Source organism: Helianthus annuus, chromosome 7 (assembly GCF_002127325.2).
Source record: "Helianthus annuus cultivar XRQ/B chromosome 7, HanXRQr2.0-SUNRISE, whole genome shotgun sequence".
NCBI lineage: Eukaryota > Viridiplantae > Streptophyta > Magnoliopsida > Asterales > Asteraceae > Helianthus > Helianthus annuus.
Window position 1 is genome coordinate 7,524,674 of NC_035439.2, and position 27,489 is coordinate 7,552,162.

A 27,489-nucleotide genomic window follows, 5' to 3' on the forward strand; every position below is an offset into this window, starting at 1 on the left:
CATCAAACATTTCTGCCATTTTTCAAATAATCCCGATAAATTTTCCAAACTGTCACAATAAGCGGAATCTTCTGAATCTCACAATAAGCGGAATCTTCTGAATGTCACAATAAGCGGAATCCCAAGATGACATAAAAGCGAAACTCTAATTGTCACTGGAGCGAAACCACTAATTGTCTCTTGGAGCGAAACCAGATTTGACTATACAAGCGAAACCACTAACTTGACTAAAAAGTGAAACCGCTTGATTGGTCACAAGAGCGAAACCACTTAATGACCTTACAAGCGAAACCACTAACTTGACTAATAAGCGAAACCACTTGAGCGAAACTACAAAACTGACACTTGGAGCGGAACCTTACAAGCAAAACCCCAAAAATTGTCACTATGAGCGAAACTACACAAGCGAAACCTCAAGAAATTTGGAGCGAAACCTCTCAAGATGACACAAAAGCGGAACCCTGATGACCTTTGGAGCGAAACCAGTGGTTATCCAGGAGCGAAACCTCAAGTGTCCATAAAAGCGAAACCTTGTTCGAAGTCAATTTTGTCCATTTTCAGTCCGAATTTCAGTCTCAAACTTTCAAGGGTTTGTCTATGTCCAAATGTCTACAATCTGTGAAATTTTGAACGGATTCCGATCATAAAATCTCGTTCTGATGAAGAAAGAAGGTGTAGAAGTAGGAATTTATGAACGAAAACTAGCTAAACGGTAAGAACTCTTCCCCTGAGCTCTGATACCACTTGTAGAAACGTTTTACGACCTGATGAGTCGATCAGAAGATGCTCAGACTGAATCAGAGGCGGAATTCATTGATTTAGTCTTTGTTTAGCTTCATTTCACTATTAACTACTGATTGTATTGATTTCACAACAATTACAACTCAGTCTTCACACCGGCAGCACCTCGGCATGGAATTACACAAAGATCTCTCTCTCTCTAGTTCCACTCAAATGAACCACTATATATAGTTGATAAGGTTTCGCTTATACGTACATGACCACATTAGCGAAACCTCATGTGTACGTATAAGCGGAACTACCATGACCATATAAGCGAAACCTCTAGGCTATGACCCTAAAAGCGAAACTACATTACTAACAACATACACTCTCCTGTTTTCTCGTATATCATGCCCTAATCTTTACAATACAATGCAAGACTCGATACAAGACGAAGTCGACAAATGTAGTGCACCAATAGAATGGAATAGTAATTTGGTCGATTCAGGGTTCCGGGGCACACGATCGCCGTCAACGGAGAAAAGGAAGCTCTAGGGTTTCTGATTTTGCCAAAGATGTGAAACAGGAGTCTGTGTACGATAATATACCCGTTTTACCGTACTGGGCCCGTAATGGGCTTCGGCGAATATATGGGCAGGCGAAACAGCTTGTTTTGTCGAGCTAGGGACGGCGAAACAAATCCCGTTTCGTCATGCTCGGGATGGCGAAACAAATTCCTGTTTCGTCGTGATGCTTTATGGCGAAGCAACTTGTTTCGTCGGGGCTAATCTCAACAATCATACAAGTATACAAGTTCATGTCCAAGAAATCCAGCAAATCAATTTACTCATGTTAAGCACATAACATATTCAACAAACATTTCATATTATAATTCAGTGTACAGTTACAAGTCAAACAATCAAGCAATTAAACAGTCAACGTGCAATAAATGCGAATAGGAAATCTTGGAAACTCGAGTTGTCACATTTTACCTCCTCTTCGTTGCGACGAAGTAGGAAAGGCACGTTAACACGTTGGAGACTTGGGTTATCATATGAGCCACGTTAACTAGCATGATGAAGCTTGTGATATGTTGTTCATGTTGTATATGAGTTTTATATGTTTAAACTATTACACTATGTATTCAAACTTGTATACTCGCCAACATTTTTGTTGATTGTATTTTAATACATGTTGCAGGTTAATAAGTTTAGACGATGAAGAAATCAAGCTAGGGTGACCTTAGAAACTCATCCTAGATAAACTATGTTTTGGAACATGCTGAATTTTGATGATACTTTGATACAATTTTGAACATGTTTGGTTGTATGACAAATTAGTCTTTATTATGAAATTTTGACTAAGCTTTATCGAAACAAGTAGTGTTATGGATTCTCTTGAGCAACCTGATTCGCTTAGTGTCGCGCCCCGATGTTTCCGCCATCGGTTGGGGTGTGACACATAGCACCAACACCTCCACCAAGAGTGAGTATTGGTTTTCATATCTAGCGGCAGAAGGCCGGTACAAGCAACCTCTTCCATTTTCCGGCTTCCAGAAGCGGTGGTAGGCGGTGGTTTGTAGGTAGGTAGGTGTGGATGGGGGTGGGTTATATGATTGTGACGTGTCGTTGACAATGGTGGTGGTTACATTGACGATAGGCTTCTGGCAAAGACATGCCACATGTCCGACAACTTTGTTTTGTGGGTTCTAGTTTTTGCATTTGTTGATTTGAACACCATTTTCGTATCAGATTTGAGGTAGAGACAAACGGAGATCAGGTGGTGCCATGGTGGTATTGTATAGTGGCCGCAATAATCAAACCATTCTCTACCTACGTATATCTTTCCCCACTTGATTCTGTGCAGAAAACAAGCTTCATCACTTTGCTGGTAAATTTATTGGAAAACTAGCCTTGATCCACAGGTCTTGCAACATACCTGCAGAGATTGCTATCAGCTACCGAACGGATCATCTTAAAGGTGTTTATGCTACTAAAATGCTAAATATTATGTTAAAATCCATAGATTAAAAAGCGATTTTGCACTTTTAAACTGTTTTCATCAGACACAAAGCAATGTCTATTATAGATGCACCACAGTGATCAGAACTTCATGATTAGGAAAGATGAAAGAATGCTTACTTGTTCAAATGTCATACATCACCACCTTATTAATATTATCTACAGAGTACAGAGTCTCTTTAATCGATCATATGAACATTTTACTTTGTGCTTCTCTTCATGGTACTGTATAGTAGTAGTGGTTTGGCTAATTGAAGTGGGGTTTTATTGAAATTAAGAATGAAGAATGCCCAGATGTTGGATTTCAATGAAATGGTTAAATATTGAAGGCTTTTGTAGGGGTTGTACTCTTGTATATGAAAGATGGATGAAATGGGTCCCGCTAGATTTATTTATCCATGGTTAGCGGGATGGTGGTGGCAGTGGGGTGGCATTGGTGGTGGAGGTGAGACAATGGTGGAGGGTTTCTTGATCGAGAGCGTGATTTTGGTGGGGATAATGGTGGGGCAGTGATGGAAGTGGTAGCGGTTCGGTGGTGTATATAGAAAGAGAGAAAGTTTGCTGGTGTGTGTTATATATATGTAATTTATTTTTATATATGTTGTATATTAAAGCTTTATGCATTAAAGACTTGTTCCTTGTATTCATGTGCATATAAGACTTGTACTTTGTGTGTAAATGACTAAATTACTCTTGTAGTTAACACACTTGATGGATGGTGTTAGAAATTTAGACTCAAATGGTTAAGAAAAGCCGTTGTAGGGACTCAGAGCGTTAAACATTTTGATTTTAGACTCAAGTGGTTAAAACTCTTAGACCATGCGTAGGGGTTATGGTGAATAATGCCCCACCCTTGGGCGTTGTCCGCCACGTGTCGTCCTAGTAAGCCAATGGGCGTTTTGAAGAAAAGGGCGTAGTGGGATAATGCCCCCACCCTTGGGCGTTGTCCCCCACGTGTCGTCCTAGTAAGCCAAGGGGCGTTTTGAAGAAAAGGGCGTAGTGGGATAATGCCCCCACCCTTAGGCGTTGTTCGACACGTGGCACTCCCATAATTACCCAATTATTATTTTTTCTAAATATTAAAACAAATAATATTCAATTAAAACAGTGATTGGTCAAATGTTGGGGGGGGGGGGGGATATTCCACGGTCCTCCCAACCGCTGGAGTGATCACACTCCACAAGCTAGCTTAGCCCCATAGCTGCCTGGGGGTGAATACCCAACCGAGAGCGAAGAGCTTGGCCGTGGGTTGCGGACACCAAGATTCGAACCCGGGACCTCTAGGGAGAGGGTGGGTGAGGCTGGCCAACGTGGAAAATACAACACCAAAAGCAAATTTGTCAAATAAACGCCCACGGGGGCCGCTTGGGCGTGCTCCGGCGTTTTTGTCAAAAAAAAACGCCCAAAATCTCACGAGTACGGATGGTCAAGGATTCAAAAACTAATTTTCCTTTTTTTTTTTTTTCATTTTACATGAAAACTTCTGAACAACCTAATCCGAATCAACCCGAAATTTAAATGGCCTGAACCCCCGAAACCCAAAGAACACCTCAAATGGGACTGAAAACAAATATTCGTAAATGTCCCCTGCATAATTGTATCTGAATTACGTATGTATCTGACGCATGTATGAACATCTCACTTCAAGCCACTATGCATCATTCATGCCCTAAACATCAAATTGGTGACGAAGTTCCCTGAATTTCGATCTGTAAGTATCATATTCGCATCTTATCGTATTTAATTCATGATTTCGTAGATTATCTCACTCGATTTTGTTGCATAACATAGATAATTTTACAGCAATTGAAGTATGATTTTAGTAGTTGCTATTAACAGTAGATTATTATGAATTAAATACGATAAGATCCGTAGATTATTAACTATAGTAGAAGAAAACCACTATAGTTACTATGTATGTACACCACTAATTATGCTATGCAATACTTGTACTGTGTGTAGTTTATCAAAATACACTGATATAGATATATATGCTATTTTACATGTATATTTAACAAAAACCTAAAATCCAGCTATTTTAGAGCGATATTTAATTACTATTTATATTAAATAACCAAAAAATAAGTAAATTGTCGCTATCTATCGCTACAACCCTATAATAGCGAGCCTAGACCTATACGCTGGCGATTGCTACGCTCGCTATTGACAACTATGCACACAAGTTATAATTTTCTTACATTATCTCTCAGTTTTACATGAATTACTTAAGTGTTGGTTTTTTTATATTATCCTACACGATATAGGAAATATATTCAGGCTGTTTTGATTAGCATTACCCTGAAAGTAGGAGATACCCACCCACCAACATTCAAAAGTAGTATTTAGCTGATAATCAATGGTTGCTGAGTTAGTGAGAGGCATGACTTCCAAGTTTGAAGGTAACAACTGCAGTGCAGAAGCAGAAGAAGAAGATGCTCTTCCTTCTTATCACATTGTAGGCGATGTATGTGTTGAGTGAGTACACTAATGCGTGAGATCTTGGATGAGAAAATCGGCTTCTCTTGGTAGAGGATGCTTCCGGTAGGAGTAGTACAAGGAAATGGGATAGTGTGTAGTCTTAGGTAACATGAAATTGGATGAATCCATCTATTTGTTAAGTGTAATCGATGACAGAAGATGGGAAAGTTTGCGAACCACAAGTTCAAGGTAAAACAACACTAGATCCCACAAAAGGTCTTACTTGCTTGTTGGAAGTGTGGCAAGCAGGGGCGGACTTAGAAGGTTATTAGGGATCCCTCAACCCCGTTTCCATAGTGTAAAAATACACCTTAACTCCGTTTTCGTAGTGTAAAAATACCCCTCAACTTCGTCTCGGTTATACAAAGGATACCCCTGGTCTAAAAAAATAAAAAAATGGTATACCCATAGTTGTCGATAACGAATAGCGACAAGGCACCTATAGGCTACGTTGCAAAAAATGGGTTTCTGAACTGGAATTTAATTGAACTCGTGCATGTCCGCACGTCTTGCGGACAAGAATGCAGCTCCGAAAACGGGCCCGCGTGTGCCAGTTTTTGCACATTAACCGGCTGTCGCTAAGTTCGCTATTCGTCGCTAAGACCCATATAGCGACAAGAAGGCCGGTTTTAAACTGATTCATTCGGTTATTATTACACGTATAACCAGAACTGAACCATAAAAGCTGGCTATGAAAAAAAATCATAACCGGATCATCAATTTGGTTATTTCGGTTCTGTTTTTTCATAGTTTGGTTATTTCGGTTCTGTTTTTTCAGTTATGCTCAGTGTTGGAAAAATTGGGATTAATAGTCAACTAATCGCTAGTTGGCTGGAATAGGCCATTATGGCCGCCAGATTCCCGCTAGATTTCAGCCAAAACCTGTAAATTTCGGCCTGATTCCGGCAAAAACCTGTAAATTCCTGCGATTAATCCTGTATACGACATGGGTTAAAATGTGTCTACTTATAAAAATGTGTGTACTGTAGATATTAAACTGAAAATTACATATAAAAATCCCAATCCGATTAATCACGACTAATCTTGATTAATCACTAGTCGATACCCCACCGGCTGACTAGTGCCTAGCGATCCTTACAACAATGGTTACGGTTTAGTTATTCGGTTTTTCTACTCAACCCTAGCATAAAATCCGTGACAAAGTTAAAGTTGTAATTTTCGGATGATTGAGTCATTAATGCTATTTAATATCTCCGAGTTCTATATAAACGGCCTACCCCCCCAATTGCTTTGATATCATCGAACCGGTGGTTGGTCCTACATACAAAACCCTAAAATCATAGTAACAGAGCGCCAGTGATTCGTTCGCCACATACAATGGCAGCAGATGAGCGATCCCTGATTGAGCTCCCAAAAGTCAATCTGGAAGCTGTTCTTACTAAGTTGCCGTTACGATCTCTCCTTGTGTTTCCAAGTCTCTGTTGAATCTCATTAAAAATGATTCAGAGTTTGCACAAGTGCATCTTGCAAAATCAGAACCCCGATTAATGATCCAGTGTCTCTTAGATCCAAGTCTTCACTTGATTGATGTGGGTACCGATACTGCTTCGCGTCCAATTTTAACATCCCTTTAAATGGCTTTGAAATAACACATTCGTGTAATGGGTTGTATGTTATACTACAACCCTGTTACTTACAGGTGAATAATACACATTGCTTCCTGAAACTAGAATTCGTTATAGAACTGTTTTTTACTGCCCAAAAACACACCGATTTGAAGTTCTTCTATGCATGTTTTACCGGTTGAAACCTTATTCAGATGTTTCATCTCATATTGGATTAGATCCGATTCCGGCCTCCGATTCAGATCCTGATTAATCTCATTGGAGTAGGGATGTGAGAGGTACCAACTTGGAAGTGGTAAAGGTGGCACCAAGGTATGGAAATTTAGCCTCTTAATTCCTTCAACAACTATATATACAAGCAAGCATGTTAGTTAAGCTTGGCTAAACAGGTGGGTCGGGTTGGATGATGGTTCGTAACAGTTTGGGTCAACTGGGTTACCGTAAAGGCGGGCTCTGAGCAAAATGAGTTCAGCTCAGAAGAACTGTTTAAAAAATATCAATTGGTGTCGGTGAGACAACGGGTAGGGTATGGTCATGGGTGGTGCTATAAGAATGGCTCATTTTTACCCTTTGTATAATTTGACAAACATTATAAGAGTGGCTCGTTTTAACCCTTTGTATAATTTGAGTAGACCCAAATTGACCTTCGTCTAGTTCGAGTTAACCAAAATGAACCCATATGCAATTTTGTTTTTGCCCATATCAACCCTGGCTTTAATTTATTTATATCTTTTTATTTATTATACAGGCTTGCTGATCCAAATTCGAGCGCGCGTAACAATCTGGAGATATCAACTTTCTCAGAGGAGGCCGGGACTGCAAATTGAACCGTTGGATGTTCCTTTCCTAACCGCTGTCATCTAGCTGCATAGCGGGTTGATCGTGACCTTAAGGGGTTCAATCCTAGTAGTTATGTGTTCTGGTACTAGTTTAATCAATGTTTAAATGTTTGATGACTTTTGTTTGGTTTCTGGGCTAGTTCTTCTTTTATATTGGTAGTAAAGTAATAGTAATTTGCATTTGGTTAAGCTGGGTTGTGTGTGCTTGTTGTTACTTTGTTTAATCAAATCTGTTAACTGTCAGGTTTGGTTTGGTTGGCTTAACGAAAATGTTGGTTCGGCCACTAAGATTTTAGACAACAACTGACCAAACCGGTTGGGTTGGCCGGACTAGCCAACATGGTTCTGTTTAACATAAGAGTAGAGAAAATAACTCAGTTAAATGTATATTAAAATTACAACCATTGTTTGGCAATTATTCGACCTCCAACGTTATTTTACACCTGCAATATGCAGAAACAACGGGGACGCATATAAATAAAATAGAACAGTTTTATTAAACAATTCTCTACATATACAAAAACCAAGTGGGGGAATAGTGCCACGCAGCTAGCTATTGGACCAATAGTTTTATTGTTTTATATTCGTTTTAAAATTACGGTTTTGTCATTCACTTAAAATAAAATTACGTTTTTGCCTCCAGCTCAAAATTAATTATTTTTTTATCACTCGCTCAAAATTACGATATTGCCCTCGGTTCAAAATTATGATTTTATCCACGTATTACAATTACAACTTTGGCCCCAGTTCAAAATAATTTTTGCTTTTGCCCCAAACTAAAAATGACGACTTTGCATTTTCTCCCCGTTTCAAAAATTATGATTTCGCCTTCAGTTTAAAATTATGTTTTTGCCCGGTTCAAAATAAAACTATGCTTTTGCCCCCTATTCAAAATTACGAATTTGCCCTCAGTTCAAAATTTTGATTTTGCCCCAGTTAAAATTAAAAATATAGTTTTGTCCCCAGCTTAAAATTACGATTTTGTCCTTGGTGCAAAGTTATATTACGATTTTGTCTCCGGTTCAAATTTATAGTATTGTCATCACTTTAACTTTTGCCAAATTACGATTTTACCCAAGTCAACAAATAGAACTTTGCCCTCAGTTCAAATTACAGTATTGTTATCGTTTTAGTTTTTTTTAGCAAAACTATAAAAGTGTTTTTTTATTAGTTGACTGGATTTAATTTTTTTCCATGTCAAGGATCTTCCTAAAACTCACTCATTAATCCTTACAAACTACGGTTTTGCCCTGAGCTCAGAACTACGGTCTTGTCATCGTTTTAGTATTTTTTTCCTAAGAAAACTATAATAGTGTGTTTTTAATTGATTGAGAATTATTCGGTCATCGCCTCGCAACGCGGGCGATGGCATTAACTAGTTACATTACGATATATAAATAAAAGAAACCTGAAACTTACAGAACTATTACAACTGAAAAATCAAAATACAAGAACAAAAATGAAGCAGAAAATAAACGAGGCTTGTGTTTAACTTTAACACAAGGCCCTTAAAACAAATTCCGAGTCTCCCAAGAGAACTCGTTTTGTTTCCTAAGGTACAACACCCGGAGCAGTAGTACTATCGGAGCAGCCTCGAGGACCCGAAGAATACCTTGAGAAGAGCGAGAGAAGGATCAGAAATAGGGATGAGCAAATCCCGATCCCGTCCGGATCTCGAAAATCCTGATCCCGAATTTCGCCAAAACTGGGTATCGATACCAATACCGAAATATGTCGGTACGGTAGCGGTATATCAAGGTAAAATTCGGTATTTTACCGGTACCGTCCCGCTTCCGAAAATACCGATACCAAAAAGGCCAAAAAGTGGATACCGTTTCCGGGACCGAAATGGATGTGATGTTGTAGTTATACAGCAAGTGGGGAAACAGGTGTTGGTGAAACTGGTGTCATTTGCAATGGATGTGATGTTGTATGTATACAACATCTGAGATGAAACAGCAAAAACAAATTAAATGAGAGAATTAAATTTCATTAAACGTTTTCAATGCACTTTAATTCGTCATTTAATTCTCAGTCAAAACCGTAGACTCGTCTATTTCAAATGTTGAAATGAAACTGTTCTGTCATTAAAGTCTGGAAGCTTCTATCTCGCGTGCGCGCCACTTTGGCTCACTTTCATGCACGCGCAGGTTTACACCACTCATGCGCGCATGCGTCACGTCACTAGTGAACCTATACGATCACGCCACACAGTCGTGCCGTATTGGCTCACTTTGGTGCGCCACGCGCGTCACATCAGTGTCCATGCGCCACAGCGCGCAGACCAGGCTGGTCATCCGCCATGCACCTGTGCGCCCGCCTGCCACGTCATACGCCAAGGCTTACCTGCCACCTGGTCCTTGCAGCCCTTGTGCGTCACTACGCGCGTGGTCAAAAATACAAAGCGGCTCGCGACGTTGCGAGCGTGCGAAGTGCAAAGTGCGTCATCAAAGCGCCACATTGCGCCCATCGCCCACGCCACGCGAGTTAGGGTGCTTTGCACCTTTCGCAAGTACACTAGTGTGTGCTTCCATGAAACAAAGTGCTCCCACTTAAATACCTTTTTAAGTTTCATCTCCTCCTCTGTGGGACAATGTGCCACTTTTCCATTATTTCGGCATTCTATATGTGGGACGATGTGTCACTTTCTCATTATTTCAGCATTTAATGTTTCAAACACCAAACTTTGAGCATCGATATCTCATTCACCTTAGCTCCGTTTTGGACGTGGTTTAGTTCGTTGCGAAGCTTTTCCAACATAGAACACAAACCCACAAATAAATATATGAAATCCCCTCCGTTTCTTATATTTATTTCTAGTCCAAAATTAGAAAAAATGCATTTCCTTTATTTGTGAAAATTGCTATTTTCATCAAGTTTCCAACCAAATAGTGATGGTAAATGAACATGGTTATATTTTATTATAGGGCTTGTTAACGAGCAAGGGCAGAATTGTAAAATACCCACCACTTCAATCTTCATGGAGTTTAGGATAGTTCCTTCACAGGGTTGGTTCCGATACAAACCATATTTATCCTACAAATCGTAAGAACATATTCTAACACTTAAAAAAGTTAAATTAGCACATACTAAAACAATACATATATAAAAGTAGCACTTTTGAATTATATTAGCACATGAAAATTAATCAAGATAATTGATTTTAGCACATATGTGAAATGATATCAACACTTTTCTTTATTAGCACATTGAAAACAAAATGAAGATCCAAATAAAGAATTAATTGCTTGTTAGCACAATTATAAAGAATTCAAGATAATTGATATTATTTAGGTTATCATTTTACCATTTCTCTATAATTGGTTGGATGACACATGTGACTTTTTAAATGGTTGTTACAATTTGTATACGAAATGTGGTTTGTATTTGATCCTTCTTCCTTCACTATATACCACCCCACTCACATTGCGCTACGTCATCGAGTAAATTGCCACAACGCCAACGAATTTCAACTGGCCCCATCACCACGCCGCCCTCTGGTTTTGACGTGGTTGAGGCAAGGCCGACCCTGAGGGTGTGCGGGATGGGCGACGGCTCAGGGCCCAAACCCATCGAGGGCCCAATTTTTTTTGTTTTTGTATTAGTTTTACACTGTAAAGTTAGAATATATACGTAATAAATCGAAAAATGTCATTGTGAAGCACTTGGTTTGGTGGTTTGAAAGTCACTTTAATAAGAAGACACGAGTTCTAATCCTGACATTCTCAGTTTTGACATTACTTGCCTAATTTGTCAAGTTACATAAATTGATTGGTGTTGATTCAAATTACATTAATTCATTTTTGTTATAAACCAGACATTTTAGGCCCAACCCATTACTTATGGGCTTTAGGGTTTATTGTTATATTTATCTATATATTGTAATGTTGAATAGAATGAAGGATGAGAATTCAGTTTATCTCTTTTCCTCTTTGGTTTTTATCACGTTATCAGCACTTTGACTCTACACTGGGATTTCTGGCAATCTTCAACCAGACGGATTTAACAGGAATTTATTGTTCATCGCATCCTGGTACACACCATCATATCTCACACTGTACTATGTCTTCTTATTCTTATTACAGAATACATATGTGTATCCAAAGATAAATCACACTTGCGAATTTAAATATGGTACCAAAGAAAAGTTCTTTTTTCATATGATTTCTACGTTATTAATTTTTCACAGAAAGGATACAAGCCTTTTACAAATATTTTTCAAACTGGATCGTAGGTTTTATTCTTTGGAACAACACATATGTGATTTAGATCTGAATTTTGGAGTGTTTTAGAGGAAGAATTTTTTTTCTGCACTTCGGAACCAAAGTATAGGGTTTTTTTTTCCTTATGCACTAACAGGGACAATAATCACATCGGCTTTTGCCGCCATGAACAACTTAAACGAAAATATGAATTTTTATAAAACTCATTATCCGGGGTTTTCCGATCTAATCTTGTCGACTCATGTCAACCCCAGTCAACCAGCGGGGGTCACTGCCGCCACAATCAACCGAATAAAACACATAAATTTTCCGCCTTGAAAACTTTCCTCCGGCGATTGTCCTCAACCGCTAACGGTTTCTGTGGTGGTTCTTCAACCGTTACTGGATCCCTCGACATCATCGTCCACTGCCGTGAAATTTTTCTCCGGCACCGTCCGGCGCAGCGCCGCTTCTATATCTGATACTAAGGTAGATCTTCAAACCGGCACTTTGTATCCATCATTCAAGAATCCGTGCGACGCAACGTCTCGGAATGTGAATTTGGCGATGAAGATTCTTTTCGATTGATGTGTTCTTGATTAACAAAGTAAAAATTGTTTTTGGCTTGTGGTTTAACTGGTATTTGGGATTTGGGGATGATGGCACATATATATTTGATTATTTAGTTCATATTTAATACACATGGTGGCATACAGCTGTATGTACCTCACTATATTTAACATATATTGATTATTTACTATATTATTAGTATTTAATATTGGTTAGAAACCAATAGATAAACAAAGGAGTATCGATTATCGTTTAAATAGCAATAAAAGAAAACATTTTTTTACAAATAAAATAAAATAAAACTTGAAAAAATATCTGATTGAAATTGTCACGTCTTTGATGAGTTAATGCGTGTGGGGCCCGACACCAAGCAATATGCTTAAAAGGACCCGCTTATTTAAATTCTTCAAACACATTTACAAGATACAAAAAATAATAAATGAGTTTATTTTCCTTCTTTATTTTATAAACATACTTAGAGTTTAGAACTTGCAGTTCTAGCAAAAGAGAACCTGAAGTTCTCATACAATATACATTTCATTTTGGAGGCTTGTTTTTAAAATGCCTTATTCTATCTTTTGTAGATTAAAATGTCGAACTTATCAAAACTTGAATTCACCGCACTTGACATCTCGGGTAACAACTACCTCCCGTGGACTCTTGATGCTAAAATTCATTTGTCAACAAATAATTTGGGGGAGACAATTATTGATGGTAATCAAACTTCACCTCAAGATAAAGCGAAAGCTATGATATTCCTCCGCCATCATCTTCACGAAGATCTAAAGCGGGAATATCTAACTGTTGAGGATCCCCTTGAATTATGGACAAACATTAAAGAACGTTTTGACCACCAGAAGTTGGTCTTACTCCCCAAAGCCCGCTATGAATGGCTTCATTTACAACTACAGGATTTTAAGAATGTCAGTGAGTACACTTCTGCCTTATTCCGCATTACCTCTGAGTTAAAATAATATGGTGATAAAAAATAACCAATAAACACATACTTGAAAAGAAATTTCTCAACGTTCCATGCCTCAAGTATGCTTCTATCGCAGCAATATAGGGAACGCCAATTGCGACCCACCAGTGCAAGCCCATTCCCTTAAGCGAATGTGGCCAATTATCAAAGCGGACGAGGTAGAGGTAGAGGCCGCGGCCCCAGCAGAGGTCGTGGTCGAGGAGGGGGATACACATGGCATCGAGAGTCTCAGAACACTAAAAATAGCGGCGGTGAATCGAGTCGACATAATACGGGGCGACCTTCAAATGGGAAAAGTAGCGGGAACGAAAGCAACATTTGTTATAAATATGGGATGTCAAATCATTGGTCCCGCACATGTCGCACCCCTAAACACCTCATTGAGGCATATCAACACATTTGTTATAAACTCTTGCAATGTTTCATTTTATTTCTTTGAATTAACTTTTATTTATTTTTATTTCCTGAAGAAATATGTATACTAGCTCTAGTAGAGCTATTATTGGTGATGAATGTATGGTAGATAGCGGTAGTACTAATAATATTATCAAAGATATGAAATTTTTCTCTGAGTTGTCTCCGGCAGAGACACCGATTAGTACTATATCTGGTGTCAGTAACTTTATCGAAGGCTCCGGCAGAGCACACGTAACATTATCTTCGGGTACCCAACTAATTATTAATAATGCATTATATTCAAGTAAATCCAGAAGAAATTTACTTAGCTTTAAAGATATTCGAAAAAACGGTTACCACCTAAAAACAATATCTGAAAATAATATTGAATATCTTCAAATTACTTCAAACAAAAATGGCAAAGAAACAATTGTTGAACAATTAGAAGCCTTATCCTCTGGATTATATTGTACTAATATCAATCCTATCGAATCATACATGGTGAGTAACCAAAAGCTGTTAGATAAAGATTCAATATATGGCATGGCCGTCTAGGTCACCCTGGTAGCATAATAATGAGACGAATAATCAAAAGTGCAACTGGACACCCTCTCAAAAACTTAAAAGTTTTGCTACCACAAGACTTATCATGTGCAGCATACTTTCTGGGCAAACTTATAACTCGGCCCTCACAAACTAAATTGATACATGAAACCCCATAATTTTTAGAAAGAATCCAAGGGGATATTTGTGGGCCTATTCATCCTCTGTGTGGACCATTCCGCTATTTCTTGGTCTTAATTGACGCATCCTCAAGGTGGTCACATGTGAGCCTTTTAGCTACTCGAAATGTAGCATTTGCCCGACTTTTAGCTCAAATCATACAATTGAGAGCCCATTTCCCCGATAATCAAATTAAAAACATCCGGATGGATAATGCGGGAGAATTCACATCTCGAGCTTTTAATGACTATTGTATGTCAATTGGGATCAATGTTGAACATTCAGTACCTCATGTTCACACACAAAACGGTTTAGCTGAATCTCTGATTAAACGATTACAAATAATCACTAGACCACTCTTAATGAGATGTAAATTACCATCTTCTGCATGGGGTCATGCTATTTTGCATGCCGCTGCACTGATTAGATTGAGACCAACTGCTGATCACGAATACTCCCCATTACAACTGGTCTCCGGACGAGAACCAAGTTTGTCCCACCTTAGAGTTTTTGGTTATGCAGTATATGTACCAATACCGCCACCACAACGTACTACAATGGGACCCCAAAGAAGACTGGGTATCTATATTGGTTTTAACTCCCCGTCCATAATTTAATATTTAGAACCAATGACGGAAGACATGTTTACAGCACGGTATGCTGACTGTCATTTTGATGAAACAATGTTTCCAGTCTTAGGGGGAGATAAGGACAAAGAAAGACTGGTAACACAAGAAATAACGTGGAATGCATCATCGCTATCAAATCTCGACCCCCGAAGTGGTCAATGTGAATATAAAGTCCAAAAGATCATACATTTGCAAAGAATAGCGAACGAATTACCAGATGCATTCACAGACACGAATAGAGTGACAAAGTCACATGTACCAGCATCAAATGCACCTGCTCGAATTGAAGTAATCCCAGAAGCGATTACTATACAACGAAAGCGTGGGAGACCAATCGGTTCCAAAGACAAAGGCCCACGGAAACGAAAAGAGCAAAGTAACGCAGTTGGTGAAAACTCACAAAAGATTATAAGAGAAACCCCGGTAGAGGTAAATGTCCCAGAAGAGACAACTATGAATTCAGAGGAAAATGAAGTTTCAGAAGAAACACCGGTACCGAACGAAAATGAGATCTCTATTAATTATGTACAAGATAGTACAGTGTGGAACCGGAATAAAACACGTGTTGATGATATATTCGCATATGCTATAGCAACGGATGTAATCAATGAAAATGATTACGTACCAAAAACTTTAGAAGAGTGCATGCACAGAAATGATTGGCCAAGATGGCAAGAAGCCATAAATGCCTAATTGAATTCACTCGAAAAGCGACATGTTTTCGGACCTGTAGTCCTAACGCCCATAGACGTCAAACCAGTAGGTTATAAATGGGTATTTGCAATAAAGAGAAATGAAAAGAATGAGATTGTACGATATCAGGCTCGACTTGTAGCACAAGGGTTTTCCCAAATCCCAGGAGTTGATTATGAGGAAACGTATTCCCCTGTTGTGGATGCGATAACCCTTAGGTTCCTAATCGGCCTCACAATCTCTGAAGGACTTCATATGAGACTAATGGATGTCGTCACCGCATACTTATACGAGACACTTGGAAATGACATCTACATGAAAATCCCTAAAGGAATAAAATTGCCTGAAGCATTAAAATCAACACCTCGAGATATGTGTTCTATAAAGCTCCAGAGATCTTTATATGGTCTCAAACAATCTGGTCGTATGTGGTACAAACGACTTAGTGAATATCTCGAAAAGGAAGGATACAAGTCTGATGTAATCAGTCCATGTGTCTTTATAAAATGATCACTCTCAAATTTCACTAAAATAGTAGTCTATGTTGACGATATCAACATCATCGGGTCTCCTGAAGAGATAGAGAAAGATGCTCGGTTGTTAAAGAAGGAATTTGAAATGAAAGATCTTGGTATGACGAAATTATGCATCGAACTACAATTTGAGTATCTGTGCAAAGGCACATTTGTCCATCAATCAAACTACATCCAGAAGATGTTAATACGTTTCAATATGGATAAAGCACCTCCGTTTAGCGTACCTATGGTTGTCTGACCGCTAGATCCACACAAGAATCTTTATCACTGTCACACCCCGAATTTCCACGTGTCACCGGTGGGCCCGGTGGGGGAGTATCGTGACGTAGTTGATATCATCATTGTCAAACAACACAATTTATAATGCACAGCAGAAGCAAAAGAAATACATTTATTTCAACCATCAAATGTAATATTTAAGTATCACAAGTAGTCGAAATAGATCCACAGGCGGATCGGAATAAAAAGGAGAAAATTGTTCAACAGATATATGCATCCCAAAGCTTGCGAGACTCTATGATGCTAAGGAGAAACCAGCCTATTACGTATAGCACCTGCACTTAATCTTTTTGGGGAAAATACGTCAGTTTACACTGGTAAATACAATTTAACTGACTCATTTTGAAAAGGTTTTAAAAATTGATTTAAATGCTCAAGGCACAAAACATTTTATAACTTGGGAATAATAAATCAAAGTTAAACTTGTAAAAGAATTACATGTTCGTTATGCGTTCAGTCGCCCGAGTCGTGTCGGGTTTAAGGTTAATTGACACACCACTCAGTATAAGTCCGCGGCGGGAAGCCAACGTTTATACCTTAATAATATGGACATAATACCGGGTGTACGCCTACACCCGGGTGTCAAGGTCGTGGCCATTACTTAAAATGATGCCAAGGATATCCGGGACATGGTCATTAAGCTCCCAAAGGCGTAAAACAAACAAAACTAGTTTTCAAACGGGTCACATTGATAATACCCAACTACTAATGAGTTAGGGTCAATTGCCCGACCAAGCGGTATTTTATATACCGTACCCCCAAGCCCGTATAAGGGAAAATAAGTTAAAAGTATTTACCTGAGCAAGTATAAACCACAAAAGCAAAAATGCAAGTGTCTTTTACTGGGCTCCTATTCTGGAACGAAGGTTTATAATAACCTATTAGAATCCTAACGGGTCTTTTAACATAGCCTAAGCTTAGACCGGTTAGTTTCGAAGAATAAATATGGTTTAATCGCGAGGAAGGCGAAAACCAAAAAAGAATGTGACTTAGACCCTACAAGCTTGGATACTTGTATTACATGGGTAAACTAAACACATTCTGGATTTAGAGACTAAGATGTTACGGTTTGACCCGTTTCGGCTAATGTGCGTAAACTAGTCACATAAGCCGATCCGAACGCGAAAGTGCGTAACGGGTAACCATATAAATCATATACATGTTTCCTGAGATTATATGCACCAAATATGCGGTAATATCAGTATGGTATGTCCCATTATGCCCTGAATGATTTTAAACTCCAATTACGCCTCACAAGGGTATTTTGGTAATTTTACATAGACTTAAAAGGTCAAAACGGGAAACCTAAGTCTTCAACTTTAGTTTACTGTTATAATATGAGATTTTACTAAATATCTCAGTAGGTATTAGACCTTTTGTATAAAAACTAGTTTTGACATATACTATGTCGTAAAAATGCCTAAAAGGCGATTTGGAGCCATTTACGGGTTTTAAAGGAAAAGCTGATATTTTTATAATTCCAGAAGGCTCAAAATATTATATTTAACATAATAAATCAGTAGGAAAAGGTTTGGGGTCAAAAGGTTTTGTAAAACTCATTTTATGGCCGAAAAGGGCAAAACCGGCATAAGCCGAATTAAGTTTAAAACCTTAAGTTATGCTCAGCCTAAAAAATAAATAAAAATCTTTAAAATTCCCGAAATATTATTACATAATAGTGGGTATAAGGTTTTGGTATAAAATCTAAGTTTAAATAGGCTATGCGTTAATTACGCTAATTATTTACTAAGAAAGCTTCTAATTACGCTAATGAGCATAACTCTCAATCTAGACCTTAAACTGATGTCAAATTTTGGAGACAAGTTTATAATTCAGTAACTAAGATGTCTACCCTTTTACATTTTCAAAAATCATGATTTATGGACATTCGGGCATAATAGTCAACATATGGACATTTAACGGAAACATGCATGTGAACAAGATATCTAATGAACCAAGTTGTATAATCACAGGAGGATATACTAACATGTTACTAGGTCCAAAAGAAGCTCTAAGGCAATCTTAATCTTGACTAAAACGGGTCAAAACTGAAAGTCAAAGTGAAAGTCAAACTATGCGACTTTCGGTTCCGAACCGGGTCTAAACAGAAAATTGTCGAGTTGAACATGTTGGAACATGTTCTTACATCATTTACCAAATTATATTAGTGATAAAACAGGTTGCATGCATCCTACAATGCTAATTATAAGTTAATTTGAATTTAAGCGTTCTGTTGACTTTTTATAGTTAACTTTGACTCGACAATTGACATGCTTAGAGTGGGAATCTGGAAATACCCTTTTAAGGGTTTGCTACCCACTTAATTACCTACTTAAAGGTATCTTTAATTCGTGATTTGACAGAGTACATTATGATTAATCATGAAGTCAAACCTTAATTACGGCGGTTTGACTTTTAGCAAATTAACTAAGCTAGAATGGATTAAGGGAGGTTAAGAGCACTTACAAGAGTCCTAAGAAGGGTTAGGGACCTAATGAAACTTAGTTGACGTCCAGCAAAGCTCCAGAGATGACTTGAACCAAAGTCCCAAGTAAGCAAGTGACAATGGTTACCATTCAAGTCCTTATATAGTGAGCCAAGAGGTCCAAGATTGTGACACACAAGTCTACAATGGTTGGGGGATCATCCCAGGTGTTCCTAGAGGGCTAAATACTGCCTAGCAAGCCCATGGTTTCGAAATTTTACGTTTTAAGTCGGTGCAACGGGCTGGACAGGCAGCTGTCCAAAAACTGCTGCCAGCGACGGTCTTACGGACCGTAAGCTTAAGGCCTTGCGATCCGTAAGAACCTCTTGCGGACCGTAAGCTAAAATGGCTACGGTCCGTAACCGACCCTTGCTGAAAACGCCCAGGTACCCTCCTTACGGACCGTAAGCTTGGGGCCTTGCGGTCCGTAAGAGGTGGTCAGAAGACAAAAATTTTAAAACTTTTAAGTCTTGACCATGCAACTTTCAAATGTCGAAACATCAGACTTTTACTGCAATGTAGGGTCCACCATTGTCAGGTTTTGCATGCTTGCATGAATATTGATACCTTGGAATCTTATGGCAACTTTAATTTGACGGAACATCAAGAATAAGTCCTTGGATTCTCATGTTAGTTGGCCAAGGTAATTAGCTATTTTGATTCCTTTTTACGAGGATTTTATTTAACATTTTTAGTAGTAACAACCTATAATTCCAAAGTCCTTAATAAAGATGCAGCTTTATTTATTTGAGAGCAGCCGGTTATCATATAAGATGATTATCTAATGATTTAAGGATCTTGGGATTTATAACAATTTGGGTCGCTCAGAGGTGTTTTAATAACATGTCGCCCTTGGGTCGTTCAGAGGTATTTTAAATAACATGACGCCCTATAAAATCCTACCAAACATCTTTTTATGTAATCCGGTTTTTCTGACACCTCTGTCTAACGTGACACGTGTCTTTATTTTAATGGACAAGAATTTTCGAGGTGTTACATCCTCACCCCCTTAAAAGAAATCTCGACCTCGAGATTTACTGAAACAATTGAGGGTATTTCTCTTGCATCGTGGATTCTAACTCCCACGTATAATCAGGACCTCTGCGGCCCTCCCATTTGACCTTGACAATGGGTACATGCTTCCTCCGAAGCTTCTTTACCTGTCGGTCCTTAATCGACACAGGTTTTTCTACAAACTTTAAGCTTTCGTCTATATGCACATCTGAATGCGGTATGACTAGCGATTCATCAGCTAGACATTTCTTCAGATTGCAGATGTGGAACACATTATGAATACCACTAAGCTCTTCTGGTAAGTTCAACTTATAAGCCACCGATCCTATACATTCGATGATCTCGAATGGTCCAATGTACCTTGGGCTCAACTTACCTTTCTTGCCAAATCTCATTACCCTTTTCCAAGGTGATACTTTGAGCAAAACTTTATCGCCAACCTCGAACTTGAGGGGCTTTCGCCTATCATTAGCATAGCTCTTCTGCCTATCACGGGCAGCCTTAGGTGCTCACTAATCTGGGTAATCTTGTCCGTTGTCTCCAGGACTAATTCTGGTCCTGATATTTGAACTTCTCCTACCTCTGCCCAACAAATGGGTGTTCTGCATTTTCTACCGTATAGTGCCTCAAAAGGCGCAGCCTTAATGCTGGTGTGGTAGCTATTATTGTAGGAGAACTCGATCAGAGGTATGTGCCTATCCCAACTTCCTCCTAGGTCAATCACGCATGCACGAAGCATGTTGTCACACCCCCAAAATCCACCTGCGGATAACACCTGCTTTGAGGGCGTGACTGACCAGGATCCAGCCACCAATTATACTGAGCATTGAATTAATAGTAGAAATATTTAATATCCAAAGTAGTTAACAACATCGTAGTTTAAGTTCGATAATTAGTTTAACAAAGCAGCGGAAGCATAAACCAAAGTAGTTTTAAAGATAGTTCTTAGTTCAAAATAATTAACCCAACACACGGGTTTGACGAACACTACACATCCCCAAGCAGCAGCTCCTGAGTCACTGGTTACCTGCAAAGCATGCAGTAAGGGGTCAACAATAATGCTGAGTGAGTTCACTAGTTGTCCAGTTTTAGTTTACCCAAAACTTAAGTTGTTTAGATAAAGCATTTATAATCACGTTGTGGGGAGCTACCCCATCTGTAAGCTCACTAAACTGTAGATACCGAAACTGTTGACGGAATATAAATTCGTGCCCCGAGTCAATGTCTATCGTCATTGACCATGTTGCAAGGTCAACTAGTTCACGCCCGATCTCCCCCGGTCACGGTGTGAGGTTGTCAAACCTAATAGCGCTATCAACTAATAACCCGTTCGCCCCCGGCGATTAATCGGTACTGTAAGCAGGGACTTAAGGTGATAGAGTTTCGTTTAGCATGGCTAGTTGTGATTTATAAATAGTATCCAAACGTATCTCCCCCGGAGATAGTAATTACCCATTCTGTTTTCCCCCGGAGTAATGGGTCAAAAGTATTTTTCCCAAAGTTGGTAGTTTGTTCGTGTCCCTCCGCGGGACGCATGCTTTTAGTGTGTGAACTCACCTTGGGTTGCTCGGCAAATTGGGTTACTTGTCAAACACGTTGGTCACCACGTCCTAACATGGTTACCGGTATAGGTCAGGTTTGGTGTACAAGCAATCACGTAAAAATCTACACATAACTATCACGTTGCATGCATAAAAAATATAGACAGTGGGTTATTGGGCCGGCCCTAGCATTTAAGCAGTCAAACAGTAACACGCAGATCAGTCAACAGGTAGCCCATATCAAGCATACTATGGCCCAATAACCAAAGTGGACAGCCCAGTCGCAACCAGATGGTCTCGAGTCGCAACCAGGAGGTTTCGGCTTGTCACGCTGTGATTGCGAGTCGCAACCGTGTGGTCTCGAGTTGTCACGTTGTGGTTGCGAGTCGCAACTGCGTGGTCTCGAGTTGTCATGCCATGGTTGCGAGTCGCAACGGTGCGGTTGCGAGTCGTAATGCTGTCTCTTTCATGTTCACGTGTAGATTCAGATACATCAGTCCACATTGTACTATGTAATCAGGCCCAAATCAAGTAATAGCCAATAAGGTTTTACTAACATTTTTCCTAATCTGACCATTAATAAAAATAGATCAAACTTTGCCATTTTTGAAATCTTCAAACCATATTCAAACAAGTTCATCACAAGTTCATCACAAGTTCATAGTTTTTCTAGGGTTTTCATGTCAACATAGCCATACATTTTGGACCGAAAATCACGTATTTCATCAAGATCAACATGTAAGAATAAAGAAACATACAATATATATCCGAAATCTTAAGTTTAACATCATCATTGCAAGAAACAATGAAGCATAGTATGGTTAGCCATGAATACTCTTAAACTACCATTATCTATCCATCTTTAAGCATGTTAGCAAGTATTCATACATAAGATTTAACACACATAGTCCAACTTCACAAATCACCCAAAAATCATGTATAACACTACTAACCAAGCATTTCTAGTTCATTTAACCCACATAATCCTATGCACATAATAACAACACTAACCGGTTGAGAAGGAGGAGCCGAAAACAAAGAAAAGGAACCGAGAAAGTAGAGTATCCGAATGATGATGGTCTTGACCGAGATTCTTGTCCGAGATCCTTGAGCTTGAACCGAAAGTTGGAAGAGATGGGATGTTGTTGAAGGTTTCTAGTGAGAGAGAATAGAAGGAGTGTGTGGATGTGTTTGGTAACTAAAGAATGAAGAATGAGGGGGAGGTTGGGTTTATATACAAGGGAGCTCGGGTTGGGCTTGGGGGTTTCGGCCCAAACGGTTTCGGCTCAAGAGGCCCACTCGAGACCGAGTGGCCCACTCGCAACCGAGTGGTTGCGAGTCATGGTCTCGGCTCTCATATATATATATATATATATTACATACATATCACACATATCATGCACAAAGATCACGTTTTCATTTAATATCATAAGTATACACAAAATTATTACAAGGTGTTCGTTCGGAAAAACCTAGAGTGTCACATTATCCCCAAGTTTTAAGAACTTTCGTCCCGAAAGTTAAGGCAGCCACTGCCAAGCTAGCGTGTTTCAACGGGGTGTCACATCATCCCCCCGTTAGTTTGGAATTTCGTCCCGAAATTCAGTTGTAGCTTCAGTGCTGGGGGTTTCGTTTGGGAACAACTGGGGATACTTAGACTTCATCTGGTCTTCCCGCTCCCAGGTAAACTCTGGGCCACGCCGTGAGTTCCAACGAACTCGCACGAGAGGTATCTGGCTACGTTTGAGGGTTTTGATCTCTCGATCCGTGATCTCAATCGGTTCCTCAGTAAAGTGTAGCTGTTCATCAATAGTGAGTTCCTTGAAAGGAATTATGAGCGTTTCATCTGACAGGCACTTCTTCAGATTAGACACGTGAAAGACATTGTGCACTGCACTCAGCTCTGCAGGCAGGTTCAATCTATAAGCCACCTTACCGATTTTCTCGGTAATTTCAAATGGTCCAACATATCGTGGATTCAGCTTGCCTCGTTTACCGAAACGGACCACACCCTTCCAGGGTGAGACTTTAAGTAGAACCCGGTCCCCGACCTGGAATTCTAGTGGTTTCCTACGCTTGTCAGCGTAGCTTTTCTGACGGTCACGAGCTGCCGCCATGCGTTGCCTTATCTGGGAAATCTTTTCCGTTGTATCTACCACCAGTTCTGGGCCTGTGAGTTGACTATCACCGACTTCCGCCCAGCAGAGAGGTGATCGGCATTTACGACCGTACAATGCCTCAAAAGGTGCCGCCTGAATGCTAGTGTGGTAGCTGTTATTGTAGGAGAATTCCACCAGCGGTAGGTGCTTCTCCCAGTTTTTGCCAAAATCGATCACACATGCTCTAAGCATGTCTTCCAGGGTTTGGATGGTGCGCTCAGATTGTCCATCCGTTTGTGGGTGGTAAGCGGTGCTCATGTCCAAACGTGAGCCAAAGGATTTGTGCATAGCTTGCCACAATTCGGAAGTAAAATGAGCGTCTCGGTCGGAAATAATAGAAGTTGGCACCCCGTGCCTGGAGACTACTTCCTTTAAATAGATTTCTGCTAAGGTAGAAAACTTGTCTGTTTCCTTAATGGCCAGAAAGTGTGCAGACTTAGTCAATCGATCTACTATCACCCAAATAGTGTCATTCCCGCGTTGGGATCTTGGTAGCCCTGTAACAAAATCCATGGAAATCTGCTCCCATTTCCATTTCGGGATTTCGGGTTGCTGGAGTAGGCCTGCTGGTTTCTGATACTCAGTCTTGACTCTTGCGCAGGTCAAACATTTGCTAACGTATGCTGCTATGTGGGCTTTCATGCCAGGCCACCAGTAAGTGGTCCTTAAGTCGTGGTACATCTTATCTGAACCAGGATGTACTGAATAACGGGACTTATGGGCTTCGTCCATCACCAGTTCTCGTAGATCTCCGTAAAGTGGGACCCAAATGCGCCCTGCCACATAGTAGGCGCCGTCTTCTTTTTGCTCTAATCGTTGTCTCGATCCTCGCAGGGACTCAACCCTGATGTTTTCCGGTTTCAGAGCTTCGGTCTGAGCATTTCGAATTTGGGTAGGGAGATTAGACTGGATGGTGAGTTGTAACGCTCGCACGCGCTTGGGAGTAGTGTCTTTTCGGCTGAGAGCGTCTGCCACGACATTGGCCTTGCCCGGATGGTACTTGATGGCGCATTCATAATCATTCAGAAGTTCGACCCATCGACGTTGTCGCATGTTTAATTCCTTTTGCTTGAAGATATGCTCGAGACTCCTGTGATCGGTGTAAATGGTGCACTTGGTACCGTACAGGTAATGTCTCCATATCTTAAGCGCAAAGATCACTGCTCCTAGTTCCAAGTCGTGCGTAGTGTAGTTCCTTTCGTGAGTCTTAAGTTGTCGAGAGGCGTAAGCAATAACTTTGTCGCGTTGCATTAACACACAACCGAGCCCATGGATGGATGCATCGCAGTAAACCACAAAGTCGTCAGTGCCTTCAGGCAACGAGAGAATAGGAGCACTACAGAGATTATCCTTTAGTGTCTGAAACGCGGTTTCCTGAGCTTCACCCCATTTATAAACCATACCCTTCTGAGTAAGAGCCGTGAGAGGCTGAGCGATCTTGGAGAATCCCATGATAAATCTTCGATAGTATCCCGCCAGTCCCAAGAATTGGCGGACTTCGGTCGGAGTCTTAGGGGTAGGCCAATTCTTTATAGAGTCGATCTTTGCAGGGTCGACGTGAATTCCATCCTTGTTAACCACGTGCCCAAGGAAATGGACTTCTCGAAGCCAGAAGTCGCATTTCGAGAACTTGGCATACAGTTGCTCATTGCGAAGGAGTTCGAGGATAAGGCGTAGGTGCTGTTCATGCTCTTCTTGACTTTTCGAGTAGATCAGGATGTCGTCTATAAACACGATCACGAATTTGTCGAGGTAAGGTTTGCACACCCGGTTCATGAGATCCATGAATACCGCAGGCGCGTTGGTCATTCCAAAGGGCATAACGAGAAATTCAAAATGGCCATAACGAGTTCTGAATGCAGTTTTGGAGATGTCTTCATTACGGACCCTTAGCTGATGATAACCTGATCGCAGGTCAATCTTAGAATAGTAGCTCGATCCTTGCAACTGATCGAATAAGTCGTCGATTCGCGGGAGAGGGTAACGATTCTTGATGGTAACCTTGTTCAGCTCACGATAATCAATGCACATTCGGAATGTGCCATCCTTCTTCTTGAGAAAGAGTACTGGTGCTCCCCAGGGTGATGAACTAGGGCGAATAAACCCTTTATCCAATAGTTCCTGTAGTTGAGTAGAGAGTTCCTTCAATTCTGCGGGGGCTAGTCGATAAGGTGCACGAGCTATTGGCGCTGCTCCGGGAGCTAGCTCGATTTGGAATTCGACCTGACGGTGGGGAGGGAGTCCAGGTAGTTCCTCAGGAAATACCTCGGGGTAGTCACGCACTACCGGAAAATCTTCAATCCTCTTTTCCTTTTCCTGCGTGTTAGTGACAAGTGCTAAGATAGCGGTGTGCCCTTTCCGTAAACACTTCTGGGCCTTCAAGAAAGAGATAACGCCGGAGATTTCTCCGCCTTTGCCACCTTGTACAATGAGGGGTTTGCCAGAACGACGGGGAATACGAACTGCTTTCTCTTGACAGAGGATCTCAGCGCGATGCTTGGATAACCAATCCATACCAATAACGACGTCGAAGCTTCCAAGAGTAACAGGGAAAAGATCGATACTAAATGTCTGACCAGACAACTCTAGTTTGCAGCCTTTGATAACATGTGAGGCCTCGATGTTTCTACCATTAGCTAACTCGACGATATGATGCGAACTTAGTAACGAAAGCGGACGCTTAAGCTTCTTACTAATACGTAGGGACACATAACTAGCATCGGCTCCAGAATCAAATAATATAGAAACATAACGATCATCGAGTAGGAACTTACCCGCCACGACATTGGGGTCATTCCTTGCTTCTCCAGCTCCAATCACAAAAGCCCTTCCTCTAGCACCATTCCCAGCATTATTGTTCTGATCGTTGTTTCCAGCTCCCTGATTGTTGTTGCGGTTCTGGTTCAGTTCAGGGCAATTCTTCTTAAAGTGCCCCTCAGCTCCACACTGGAAACAACCCTTGGCATTCCCGTGATGTTGTTGCTGCTGGTTCTGCCCCACGGGACGTGGACTCCTACAGTCCTTGGCCTCATGCCCCATTTTGTTACATCGCTGACACTGACCTTTCCCACACGGCCCGCTGTGATGTCGATTGCACTTGTTGCACTTGGGGTGGTTACCGCGATAGCCACCCTGTTGTTGAGTGCCCTTGTTGTTTTCAGTTTTCCTTTGCTGTGCTGGGGCCTGAGTGGGGTTAGCATCCCTGCCTTGATTTCCTTCCCACTTACGCTTGTTGTCACTAGAAGTTCCGACAGTAGCACTGATCCTTTTGGGCAACCTGCCCTCTTCTACGGCCTGATCAGTAAGTTTGTGAGCAAGTCGAACGATCGGCTGAATGGTAGTGTGGTTGGCTGAAGTTACATGGCTTCGAATTTCTGGAGCCAAACCCTTGATGTACAGTTCGATTCTTCGATACATAGGTCGAGACATGTTTGGGCAAAGAGCAGCATAGTCATTGGACAGTTTGGTGTAGGTCTCAATCTCTGACCCAACCATCTTAAGCGCATAGTACTCGTTCTCAAGTTTGTGGATGTCATCCCGGTGACAGTACTCCTCCTTAATCATGTCCTTGAAATCCTCCCATGCCGTAGCATTAGCAGTTTCCAATCCAAACATCTGAATTTGCGCCTTCCA

General features: G+C 40.4%; 1 long non-coding RNA gene across 1 annotated transcript; it reads left to right on the plus strand.

Annotated features, from left to right (window-relative positions):
• Positions 1–4,254: 4,254 nt before the first annotated feature.
• On the plus strand, positions 4,255–7,836 carry LOC110867749. The gene is made up of 3 exons (XR_002551837.2): positions 4,255–4,455; positions 7,027–7,120; positions 7,557–7,836. It is a non-coding gene; the product is annotated as an uncharacterized LOC110867749 (long non-coding RNA).
• The last annotated feature ends 19,653 nt before the right edge of the window (positions 7,837–27,489 follow it).